The sequence below is a fragment of the Leopardus geoffroyi genome, chromosome A2 (assembly GCF_018350155.1).
Source record: "Leopardus geoffroyi isolate Oge1 chromosome A2, O.geoffroyi_Oge1_pat1.0, whole genome shotgun sequence".
NCBI classification, from domain to species: domain Eukaryota; kingdom Metazoa; phylum Chordata; class Mammalia; order Carnivora; family Felidae; genus Leopardus; species Leopardus geoffroyi.
Window position 1 is genome coordinate 149,024,692 of NC_059331.1, and position 13,605 is coordinate 149,038,296.

A 13,605-nucleotide genomic window follows, 5' to 3' on the forward strand; every position below is an offset into this window, starting at 1 on the left:
GATCTGGAGAAGGTCTTAGATGAGATGAAAGGATTTCAGTAGGGCCTTAAACAGTAGGGAAGCCTTAGGCAGGTAAAAGAAGGAATGGAAAGGAACGCCAGACAGAAAAGTGAAAGAAGGAAAGGCAGTGATGTCACTAATCAACTGTTTCTTCCAAAGAGTCATATGGAAATTTACAAACAGATCAGAAAGCCCAGCACTTTCAACAGGAACATGTTCTGTAAGCAGATGAAGGAATTCCCACCAAGTACAGTAATGAGTGAACGTGTGCTCAGAAGTTAGTAAATAGGGAAGGCTGTGTGAAGAAAGAGGTTTTCAACAGTCCTTTAGAGAAAAGCAAGAAGGGAAGAATGGAGGGCATGGTTCCCGCAGACATGGTATGATCAAGGAGAAAGACAGATTTCCTGGTTAAAGCATGAAGTCCACTGTAAAGAATACAAAACATGAGGTTGGTGAGATGCAGGAGGAGAAGGCAATCATCTGTTTGCTGAGAAACCTCAAAAGCTAACAGAATCATGTGGCAGGAACGGGAAATCTTGTACAAAAGAGAGCAGGACATGAGAGGGCTTCTCCTCCTCAAAGTGTCACTGAGTGCTGGTGGCAGAAGGGCGGAGATGGGACTCCAGGGATTCCATCCAAAGAGACGCTGACAAGAACAAGGGACAGGCCAGAGACCCTCTTGTACCCCCACTCCACACTGTACTTCCCACCACAGCTCATTCTTTTATGCATAAAGTAAATGCATTGAAGTCAGGGATATATTAGTGCATTTACTGGTCTTGTCTTCACGCTCACGCTGTGTCTAGTATGTTCATTATGAGTCCCTGCTTGCTCTCCAGAATAGACATACACTGAAATTAATGGATGATTAATGGAAGATAGAGAAAGCTTGGCATAAAATATATTTGAAAAACAGGAGTTTATGGATGTTGGTCAACTATAATTCTCCATTAACTCATGATGTACTCAGGTTCAATTTAAAATCATGTAACGTGTATATGCTGATATATGCATAAGGTGTATGAAAAAATATACATACAATTGGCAACAGGAGTTGCTTCAAAGGAGAGGACTGGGATAGGAGGTTATGGACTTAAGGAAGAGGGCTACTTTTGCATCTGACATTTAAATCTTCTACTACAGGCATCTGTTGTTGCTTATCAATAAATAATTGATTTAAAAGATTACAATGCCGTATTATCTAAAGATACTTTGAATGCCCTGGAAATTGCTAAAAGGAAGGTTGCTTTCCTTCCAGATGCCTAAGCACCCAAACCTGTTGCTGTGAGATCTGTAGCACTTAACATAGAAGTGACTGGAAACTTAAAGACAACACCAAGACACCGGATGTGAAACCGCACATGCCAACTCTACACAAAGACAAAAATGTAAACTGGAAAATAATTGAAAAATGCCTTCACACATGTCAGCCTGCAGCACAGCCCTTCTGGTTTAATATCTCAGCAACTTTGTGAGAAAAAAGGACAGAGAAACTGCCCAATTATTTTAAGTCACAGGGCAAAGTGCTGGCAGTAAAATGTAACATGAGTGTTTGGAAAGCCTGGAAGCTGTCTCCATCCATGAAATCCTTGTCAGGGAGGCTGCTCCCTTCTTTATCTTTTTCACTGCTCTTTCCCCATTTCCCCATCTCCTTCTTCTCTTAATTGTGCATAATCCCCAAAGCTCAGGTCTTTGCCCTGTTGTTCTTCTAATTCCAGGGCAAGTTACCCTTCCCCCTCTGGGAGTGCTACTGCTGTGTGTGTGACAGAAAGGGTTTTCTAGTTGCTCTCCTTCAGTTAGTAGCTGTGTGAGCTTTGGTTTCTTTGGGCATCAGTTCTTTATAAAATACACAGACAGTAATCTTCCCCACCTGAAGCCAGGGACTAGATCTGGTGGTCCTCTTACAGTCCTTCCAACTTGAAAACCTTTAGACTAAGCATTAAATGGGTATGTCCAATTTATTCGATTTCCAGTTTCTCATCCAAACGAGATTTTCCTTCCATTTTTTCACCAATAGCAATACTATTAACTTTTTAGGAGGCATTAAATTGTTGCTCTTTTGTGCTCTTAATATTTTATAGTCAAGAAGTCACTGAGGTTGTTAGTTCTTCCTTTGAAAAGTCTTTCACTTTCAACCATTGCTCAGTTCGCCCTAACAGCACCCTAGGCTAACAGTTCATGAACAGACTATGATCACTATCCTCTGAATAGTCTCTCTGCCCTCAGCTGCCTCCTCTTTAAGCTCAACATCATGAATTTCACCACATGCATACTTGCATACACAAACCTTTCAGAGGAGACGATCAGGACTCTTCCTTCTTCTCCATCTCCCGTAACTAATTTTACTTCGAAAATAGTTCTCATGTTCCTTGCCTCCTCAATAAGCTACTACTTGTGGTACTGGGAGAAAGAGAACCCACTGAAACCTCTACTAAACCACTATTTACCTATTCTGGCCTCAACGTGAAGGACATATGGTGACACCTACAAGGTTGTTTCCAAACACAATCGAATAGGAACCAGTACAACGGCTAAAGAGCACAAATATACATGTTCCTAATGTGCACTTTCCAAGCCATGTTATAAAATTATACAATCATTCTGACTTGATTCAATTTCTCACTTGTGGGTAAGGGCACTATCTACCACAGTGATAAGCTTCCATAGGAACTAAATCCATTTCAAAGGGTTGGAACACAGAGGCTCAAAAACAAGTGCTCAAGATTTTATACACAGTGCCTTACATCTCTGAAACTCAGTACTATAAATATTAACCTCTTAATTCCGTGAAAGTCCCAGAAATGAGAAAAAAATGGGTATTTGGGAAACAAATTATTTAATGTAACTGGTAGGGAAAAGAAAGAACTTGCAAGTCAAGTTGCTGATAATCCATTTCATCTCTAGCATTAAGCACAACTAATCACACGTGGTAACATGACTTACCAAGTTTTAGAAGAAAAATACATTATAAATTCAAGTAACTAATATTTCCCTACTTAATAGTTCATAAATGAGGGACACACCTCCAAAGCATTTTATAGCTAATGAAAGTGAAAAGTTTATACGGTATGTATAATTACACTGAACTACACGCACACCTATGAAACACCAACACAATTACTCTTTAATTTAAAAATTCTAACATGTTTCTTTTTTTGGTTCTGATTAACTAAAATATTCAGTTCTGATGCCATAAGAAGGCATTAAATTCTAACACATCATATAACCTCAACTCCTTGTGTTACATAAATGGATTTAAGCATTTTTCAGAGGGCAGGCAAGATTTAGCAAATTGGCTTAACATTCTAGGCTGCTGCTGAGACCTAAATTAACAAGACCAACCACGAAGTACAGAAAAACAACAGCTTGCTATACAAATTCTCCAAATGATTCTGATGAGCCTCATACATGAGCATTTCAGAGGTGGAATCTCAATGATTCCTATATAAAGGGATAATGATGTATTACTGCAGGACTAAACAATGCATTTCTCAATTCATGTCCTGGATTGGATTCACCATGCTGAGCTCCATTAGTTTTACATCTCCCTAAGGGTTCCAATTCAGCAGTATTAATCTAAGCCATTACACACAGCCTCAATCTATGAACGTCTGCCTTACGAATGTCCCTTAATACAGCTCTCCAGTTGAGTGTTTTGGAGAAAAATCACACAAACCAGGGAAACTCGAGTCATTATAAATTCATAAGCAGACACTAAATTCTGCCTGCCGTGTTTTCACACTTCTGAGGTAAATTCACTTTTGTCCCCTTTACAGTGATCATTTCATCCCATCTCCAACCTCTCCCCCAAATCTCACCCCTTTCCTTCCTCTTTCACGCTTGGCCATTTTTCTATGTTTTGCTGTGAAAAACTGAAACCAAAGGAGAACTCCTTTACCTTCCCAGGGTAAAAGTTGGATCTGTACCTTTTCAGGTGTTACTCTGGAGGAAGAGATCCTTCTTCTAGAAAAACAAAGGCAATTCCTACACGTGGATCCAGTTCTTACCTTTCCCCTACCCTCTTTTCTAGTGGGATTTCTTCCACCTCCTATCTTCAATCTCTTTCTTGACTATTATCATTGTCACTAGAAATCCAACAGTCTCTACAACAGTGCTATCCAACAGAACTTTTTGTGATGATGGAAATGTCTTATACCTATACGGTCCAACACAGTGGTCACAGCCGCACGGTGCTCATGTGTACCTGAAATGTGACTAATGCACAGGTAATGCATTAAATTTTACTTAATTTTAATAAACTTAAATCTAAACAGTTACACGTGGCTAATGACTATCCTATTGTTGAAAGCATAGTTCTGGGAAATACTATGCTTACAACAACCACCTCCACTGCCCTACCTTCCGTTCATTCTCTCTGATTCACACCAAAATGGTCAAACCCAATGATTCTTTGTACACATCATATAGGAACACTCGCTCGGACTTGTTCATATAAATTACTCCCTTTTCTTGAAAGGAGTTTCTTGGCTTCTAGAAACACTGTGCTTTCCTGCTTTTCCTCCTAGCTCACTGGCCATTTTCTTCTAACTAATATCTAAAATATAGGAGTTCCTCAGGATCATATTTTGGATGTTTCTCTCTGCTCTTCTCTCTTTACACTCTCTCCACCATTATCTCAACCATTCTCATGGCTTTAATGCCACTTGTGTGCTGACAGCAATCAAATTTGTATCTCTAGCCCTCCCTACTTACAGGCAACTGCCTACTACTATCTACACTGAAGGTTTTGCAAGCGTTGCATGATTAAAGTTGAACTTTTAATTCCCTGCTCTACACCCAGTTTGTTCTTTCTTCCCCATCTCAGCAAATGGACCGTCCAAATTCAGGGAGGAGTCTCCCGATATACAATCTGTCCCCAGGTCTTGTCAATTCAACTTCTAAAATAGGATCTAGAATCAACCTACTTTTCTGTCCATTTTCACTGTCATTATTCTAGTTCAAGAATAATGAATCCCAAAAATCTCTTAAGTAGTCACTTGGTTTCCATTCTGCGCCCCCATCCCCCCAATCTCTACTGCCGTTCATTATGAACAACACAACTGGAGTGCCCCTTTTTAAACTCTTGACTTCCAGGGGCGCCTGGGTGGCTCAGTCGGTTGAGCGACTGACTTCGGCTCAGGTCATGATCTCACGGTTTGTGAGTTCGAGCCCTGCGTCGGGCTCTGTGCTGCCAGCTCGGAGCCTGGAGCCTGCTTCTGATTCTGTGTCTCCCTCTCTCTCTGATTCTCCCCCACTCATGCTCTGTCTCTCTCTGCCTCAGAAATAAATAAACATTAAAAAAAATTTAACAACGAAAAAAATAAACTCTTGACTTCTAGGTTACAACTCAAATCCTTGAAATACATCTTCCAGCTCTTGGGATAAACTTTAAAATACTACTTATGACCTTGTAGGTGCCTCTATCTCCAGCCTCAACTCTGTCCACTATGCTTTCCTACATGCTTTCAGGACCCCAGTGAGCCAAGCTCCTTGCTCAGGGTCTTAATACAGGCTGGTCTTGCTGCCTAAATGCCCTTCCTTTGTGTTCCCCCTAAAGCCTGCTACTTTAGCTTTCAGGTCTGAGGCTGATCTCTCACAGTCCATCCCCACACAATGTGCTCTCTCAGTGCTTGGCAGTCATCAAGTTATCTGAGTGACTAGTGATTCCTCCCATTAGACTACAAGCTGCAAGAGAGCAGGGATCACATCAGTTTAGTCTACCACCGTGGTCGCCATGCCTAGCACAGCACTGCCAACCACCATGCAGCCACTGGGCACCCTCCCTGCTCCTCGCTGCCACTGTGTTAGCCCATGTGTGTGGGGGGGGATAAGGTGGACATGTGAGGAAGAGTGGCCAAACTGTGCCGGGGAGACCAATGCTCCCAACATCCAAACTGGAATTAAGAATGAGCTTTCCAATAAAGTAGTATACCCAAAGTTAGGTTCCATATTACAGTTACTGCTTAGATTTTAGCTGTTTGTGGTGATGGTTAATACAGGATCTGGTATCTAAGACACATTACGTCCATATCCGGGCACCACCTTCTACTTGCTATGAAGCTTGGGTAAAGTGCTTAATCTCTCTAAGATGCGACTTTTTCATTGTTTCCCCTATTTAAGATTACTGTAGAGATGAGTAAGATAATGTTTAAGCACTCAGTGCAAAGCCTGGCACATAGTACGCTTTTAGTAAATATGAAGTATCATTACGATACTTCATAATAATATGAATGTCAAATTATCATTTGACTTCGAAATGATTAAGTATAATCATTTAAACATCGGTAAGTTATTCTGGGAACCTCTTAGTTACCACCTTATTTCCAAAGGAAAACAAGTTTCCACTTTCAAAAGACTAACTTAAAAACAAGTTTTAGAATATAATCCATGGGAGAGCTGCTAACTGTTCACACAACTTGAAGGTGAGCACAAAGTGTTCAGGTGGTGGTAAAATAAGGTTCCTGCACGTATTTTGATAAAGGGATTAAAAAGCTGCACTTGTGTTAAAATCAAACCTCCGGCATGGGGTATATAATTAACATAAACCTATATATCTTTTCTTTTCTCAACTAAGTTCTCACAGGGAGCAACAGCCCTCCCTTTGAATAAATGGAATTGTATTTGAAGTAATTACACTTGGCACAGATTTGCCCACTGCTGGTGGTGGGGCTGCTACTTGTGACTAGGCAGTGAGGGGGAACTCAACGGAATCGATGGCACACTGCTTTAATTTGCTTTAATAGTAGCAAAAGCGTGTCTAAAACAAGTGGGGCATTTCAAGAATAATCAACACCACACAGCTACAGTTCTATTACCACGAAACCAGTATTCAAAGAGGCCAGAAACTGGTTTTCAGCCTCTTTCAGTGAGTTTCCGTATCTTTAGTGTCATAAATGTCATTTTGTAAAGTCAAGCTGGCAGTCCTCAGCGGGAAGCTGAGAAGTGCCAGTGTTAATTAAAAATGTTGGATAACTTTTCAGTTTATTCATGCTGTGAGATCTGTTCCTCACCCCACCCTCAAAAACTTTAACGACCAAAGGGCACTCGGCAACAGAGAGAAATAGGAGGGTACTAACGATGATTTCATTTTCAAACGCTTTGAAATTGACAGGCAGTGACAGCATTGACAGGCAGTGACAGCACAGTCCAATAAGCAGGGATGGGGGAAAGGATGGATAGATAAGTTCTCTTTTCTATAATACTGGATGCAAAGAAAGCCCAGATCAGAAATCAGAAATGGTCTTCCCCGTGCCGGAATGTGTAGCCCTTGTGAAGGATAAATGAGACACGTGGATCCCTACACGTTAAAAAAAACAAAAAACAAAAAACACAACAGACAACTGTGGATTGATTAATGCTCAGAAATTAATTGCACACGACTAACTTATGATGTTAAAAGCTTATAAAACTGATGCGCTATATGTATCATTTCATATCATGGTAAGAATATAATGCCTATGGTGATACAGCATGCCATGAAATAGAAATTTTGGACGTATCTGCCTAATTGCTCAATGTAAACTGTCAAAAGCCGTCTGACTGTGGCCAGCAACTCCAGCTGGAGTTAGGACTGAAGAGTCCTGAAAGAGGAAAATCTTAAGTACTGCTCTGGATTATAACTTCAGTTTCAGGTCTGAATGGCTGGTTTGGCTATCCAAACTGGATAAAACAATTAGATAAGTTATTCACAGTCACAGTGAAATAAAACACTGAGGTCTTTTATTGACATGATGATAAATCAAGTATAATATTAATTTCTACCAAATACCATAGATTTTTACCAGTTTGAGATCTCCAATACTGGCAATAAGTGTCAATATTTAGACTGAGGGAAGAATCATTTAACAGATAGAGCTTCACTACTTCCAATATTTAGGAAAGAGGTCACTTGACTGAAGTCTTATTTCCCTACTTGAAAATTAAGGCTTTTGCCCATGAGACACTATTTTCAGAAATGCACTGAAGGCTAATATCTTCACATGCATTACAAATGCTAATCAAAGTGGAGTGTTAATATATTATCTTATTCATTATGAAGAAAACGGCTGATACGACTCCACGTGACGGACATTTTACCAACAGTTGTTTCTACCCTGCTTATTTCTTAGGTCCCTGCAAATGCTTGTCACAGCTTTGCTGGTGCTCAGGTAGCTGAAGTGGGGCAAAAGAAATGGGCTCTCCTACTAGAAGCCACATCAGGACAAGAGACAGCAAAAGAGAGTCCTGTCGTGTGGTATTTCATTTCACTAAACCTGCTGGTAGGAGAAAAGGTGAAAAAAGAACAAAGGGGGAAACAATTTTTTTTTTGAGAAAAGATATTAAAACTGCAGTCTTTTTTCCTTCCTCCCCCTTTCCCTCCCCTCATTTTTCCTATTTCTAGTTTAGGCGCTGTCAATCAGGCAGCAAACAGATTTACATATATGCTTCTAAAGGGGTGGGGGGGGGGGAGGAAAAACTCTCTCAATGCTTATGCCAAAGACAGACATCACTAATCAATCACAGCACTCCAGGCTGAGCCTTGCTGCAGCCTCAGAGTCCTTCTCAACAAAATGCTGTAGGGAGTTCACTACAATCAGCTGGGGCTGGTGCGTGAAACCAACTTTAGTTGTGTTCCCTGACATGGAAGTTTGCCCCAGTGCTCTAGCTCTAGCACTGGGCTTGACTCTCTTGGTGTTGCACTCTCCTAGGACCTGAAGTTAAGGCTGAATAGTTCGTGATGTTGAAATTCACAAGAGCCCCAGCTTTCTTCCAGTGAACACTTTGCCATACAGAATCCAAGGCATCTGAAAGTAAGCAAGAGACCAGATAATACCCCTTTCTGACTCATTCCACAACCCTCTAAAAGGTGAGCAAAGCCAGGAAAAATCACCTGGGCTTGGCAGGCCCCTATTAATGTTTAAGCTGGATCTTAACTGTGCTTATTTTTAAGGCTGATATGAGGTTCAGAATCAGCATTTACACTTTTTAAAAGTGTGCATTTAAAAGAAAGTTTCATAACAGTCACTAGATCACCCTGCACGATCATTTTAGGAATACCTTCCCCATACATTAACACACTCGTTCATTTGGCTTCTAATATAATTGGTCTCTCTCTCTCTCCAGAAAGCCCTTAATGACACCACCTCACATCCAACCTTCATAATTTGGCTCCCTCCACCTCAGAGAGCAGGACTTCCTGGGCACGGTCTTCCTGCCTGCCGTTGTGGGCCAAATGTGATTCTCCCCAGCTGCTGCTGTGCTTCATGCTTTATGACAGGGGCCTGCCCGATCGCTCCAGGCCATCCAGGAACAGAAGCCTTCCAGGCAACAGGAAGCTATTAGATGCAGCCTGCTTGGGCCAGGGCCACATTCCGCTCCCAAGAGTAACTCATATATGCTTCTGCCTGTATTCTTTCGTTCCATAGATTAAGAGAGGATCATCTCCCACACTTGCACGAAGGATCTCTCTGGATAAGGAAGTCAACAGAAGATCAGAGAATGGCAAAACCTTGCCAAAAGTTCACTTGGTAAATGGCACATAAAGACCTCGAAAATAATCTGGAATACCCAAATGGAGGTAGGTTCCAATGACTAGAAATGTGGCTGCCTGAAAAATGGACAGAAGCCAGAAAAGACACAGTGCGTCTCTGTCTATACGTGGGAACTGAAGGAAAGGTGGCCACTTCTCCTGTGCGTGTGTTTGTCCCTAGTCCCCCACAGCTGCTGGCTCTAAAGAAAATGCGAGTTGCAGGAGGCAGTCATATAAAGGGCAGCACTTATCTGCTTTATAGAGAATTGAAAAGATTTACGTATTTTTTCTGGGGTCCCAAGCTTTTTTTTTTTTTTAATTTGGCATTACCCATAATGTATTTGTCCATGGGATAAACAGAGACGCCTTCCCCCACAATTATATTTGCTTAAAGGAAAACACAGCTGCCTTTCTTGCATATTAAGACGCAAATGGAACTGGAAAGACCAAAGATTTCAAAGGGAAGGAAAGTTTACAGCATAAAAGATACTCCGCCATACCAAAGTGCATTGAATCTAAAAAACCAAGGCAAAGTAATGACTATGCTCCTTGGGGACAAAAGTCCTTTTGAGCAAGAAGCTATAGGTGCCATTTTCTAGAAGAGCCACCTGCTACTACTTGGAGCTATTGCAAATATTCAGGAGCTAGAATTTGAGTCCTTCCATCTATTTGTGTAGGAGAGTATGCACGCACGTGCACCCTGAGGCAAAACCAATAGGTAATTACTGGATGCTGTCACTGTGGGATAACTGAACCATCAAGTCGACTACTTAATGATCCCCTCAGACAACCAGCATCACACTGCTTGCTACTACTGTTAACAGGAAACCTTTGGAGAAACATGCTAATCCAAGTGAAAGCAGGGAAGATACTGTACTGCTAAGAGGGCCCACCCCCATCAAAAGTACAGAATGTAGCAAGGAGATAATGACCCTAATTAGTTAGTTATTATTTGCTATACTGACAACTGCATCTAATAACACTGCCGCCACAGTGCTGTTTTGTGTGACATCTTCTTCATGTGGCAACCTTTTCATAAATCAAAGCAAAAACCAAACCAGTTTCTTTTATTCCCCCAGTTTCATTGACATATCACTGAAGAAGGTTAAGACATACAGCATGATGGTTTGATTTACATATGTTGTGCAATAATTAGTTCAACAGCTTCAGCCAACATGCATCTTCTTGTATTGATACAATAAAAGGAAAGAAGAAGGGGGAAAAACGTTTTCTCCTTGTGATGAGGACTCTTAGGATCCACCCTCTTAACAGCTATCACAAAGCAGTGTTAGCTGTAGTCATCACATTGTATTTATCTTGTAACCGGAAATTTGTAGCTTTGACCACCTTCCTCTAGTTTCCCCTTCCCCTACCCCTGGTAACTACAAGTCTGATCTCTTTTTCTACAAATTTGGGGTTTTTTAAAGAGTCCACATATACGGAAGATCTTTCAGCATTTGTCTTTCTCTGACTTATCTCACTTACTGGCATTAATGCCTTCAGGGCCTATCCACATTGCCACAAATGGTAGGACTTCTTTTTATGGCTGAATACTATACATATCACATTACAACTTCTGTATCCATTCATCCATTGATGAACACTTAGACTGTTTCCATGTCTTGGCTATCATAAAGAATGCTGCTATGGGGGCGCCTGGGTGGCGCAGTCGGTTAAGCGTCCGACTTCAGCCAGGTCACGATCTCGCGGTCCGTGAGTTCGAGCCCCGCGTTGGGCTCTGGGCTGATGGCCCAGAGCCTGGAGCCTGTTTCCGATTCTGTGTCTCCCTCTCTCTCTGCCCCTCCCCCGTTCATGCTCTGTCTCTCTCTGTCCCAAAAATAAATAAACTTAAAAAAAAAAAAAAAGAATGCTGCTATGAACATGGGGATGTATATATCTTCCTGAGATAGTGTTTTTATTTCCTTTGTATGTATTCCCAGAAGTGGAGTTGCTGGATCATACGGTTATTCTATATTTAATTTTTTAAGGAACCTCCATACTGTTTTCCACAGTGGCGGCACCATTTGCCATCCCACCAAGGGTACACAAGGTCTCTTTCCTCCACATCCTCACCTGCATCTGTAACCTCTTGTCTGTTTTGGTGATGGCCATTTAAACAGGCATGAGATGGTATTTCATTGTGCTTTCAATTAGCATGTCCCTGATGATGTGGAGCCTCATCTATCTTCTTTGAAAATAATGTCTATTCAGGTCCTTTGCCAATTTTTTTATTTGGGTTGTTTTTTTGCTATTGAGTGTATGAGTTCTTTATATATTTTGGATATTAAGCCCTTATCAGATATATGGTTTGCAAGTGTTTTTCCCATTCCATAGATTGTCTTTTCACTTTGTTGATGGTTTCTTTTGCTGTGCAGAAGCTTAGTTTGAAGGAGGTCCACTTGGTTTTCATTTTGTTGCTTGTGCTGTCATTATCAAGACCCGTGTCAAAGAGATTTGCTCCCATGTTTTCTTCTAGGATTTTCATGAATGCAGGTCTTGCATTTAAGTCTTTAATCCATTTTGTGAGTGGCGTAAGATATTAGTTTTTTCTTTTACATATGAATATCCAATTATCCCAGCACCATTTATTAAAGAGACTGTCTTTTCTTCACGGAATATTCTTGTCTCTCCTGTCAAATAATAGCTGACCATATACGATTTGGTTTATTTCTGGGCTACTGATACTATTCTATTGGTCTATTTGTCTGTTTTTATGCCAATACCATACTATTTTGGTGCCAGTTTCTTATACAGCCTGATAATAAAGGTTAACACTGAACCTTAGCTGTTATCTATCTTAGTAAATGTGTCGATAATGTGGCAAGACTGTTCCACATTACAGTGGGACTGCCAGTAATGGTAATACGTGCAAAGTGGCAACCCACTAGGTCAATGGGACTTGACAATCAGTACGGTTTTAATTGAGCCAGAAAAAGAAATGGCTCTTTTATCCTTTTCTTAAAGTATACAGGAGTTTTCTCCGCTGTGCCTTGGTTCCATCAGTGCCTTGATCATAAAATGCCTATAATCAAGTTTGATACAGACTTGTATGGCAGACAATAGAGACCTCACGGGGAATGCAGGTAAGTCAGCTTGCATAAGATAACTTCTTATGAAGTATTTAATTGGCTTTCTTGGTAGAGAGCTACCTGACTTGAAGATGTCATGTTTCCAAGTTCAACTAGAAAATGTTAATAAGGCACACTTTAGTTACAGAAAATATATAAATCTATCTACATTCACAGAGGTGAAAAACAGTCCTGAAAAATAGCAAAGGTCAGGAAGTTTTCAAATATCTTCTTTAACAAAAATTCACACTGTACAGAAATCGAAACTGAAGGAATTCCCAATTAAGGACAAACCTTAAACTAACAAATAACACTCCACTGTATTTTGGATTTGGCTATAATCTTAACTACCCTACTGATACTGTCAAGAGGAAAGCTCATCTTCTCTCTGGCACGTCTTGGAGATGAATTCTGACAATTAGCTAGTGTCCCACAAAAATCAGCCCTATATTAACAGCCTGTAATAAAGAACACCAACAACCAGAGAAATCAAACCATTAGGCTAGACAGAGAGATGTCACATAGCCACAGTCCTCTAATTTGCTGAAGGAACTTATTTCAGCATGTTATTTACTAAGTACAGTATAAGTGCTAGGTGCTGGGGGAGATCTATAAACAGAATAAAATACAATTCCTGCCCTCAAGAAGCTTTCATTTCCACTGGGAATGAGATTCACACAATGTAACTAGATTATACAACCTTGGTATGAACCTTCAAACTCCCAAGAGTCTGTAATTCTTACTTAGCTTTTTACACCAGGGTTTCCTTTAAAGTTTGTTTGTTTGTTTGTTTGTTTGTGAGAGAGAGAGAGAGAGAGAGCAGGTGTAGGGGAGAGGCAGAGAGAGAGCGAGAAAAAGAGAATTCCAAGCAGGCTCCGGGTTGTCAGTGCAGAGCCTGACGTGGGGCTCAAACCCACGAACCATGATATCATGACCTGAGCCAAAATCAAGAGTCGGACACTTAACCTACCAAGCCACCCAGGCGCCCCCACAAGGGTTTCCTTTAATGAAAATTCGAAGTCCCTTCTC

The 13,605-nt window shown here is 40.9% G+C and overlaps 1 protein-coding gene across 2 annotated transcripts in view; it reads right to left on the reverse strand.

The window, feature by feature from the left end:
* CHCHD3 (coiled-coil-helix-coiled-coil-helix domain containing 3) overlaps positions 1–13,605 on the reverse strand; it is a 280,779-nt gene that overhangs the window by 23,384 nt on the left and 243,790 nt on the right. The gene's annotated exons all lie outside the window — the stretch shown is intronic.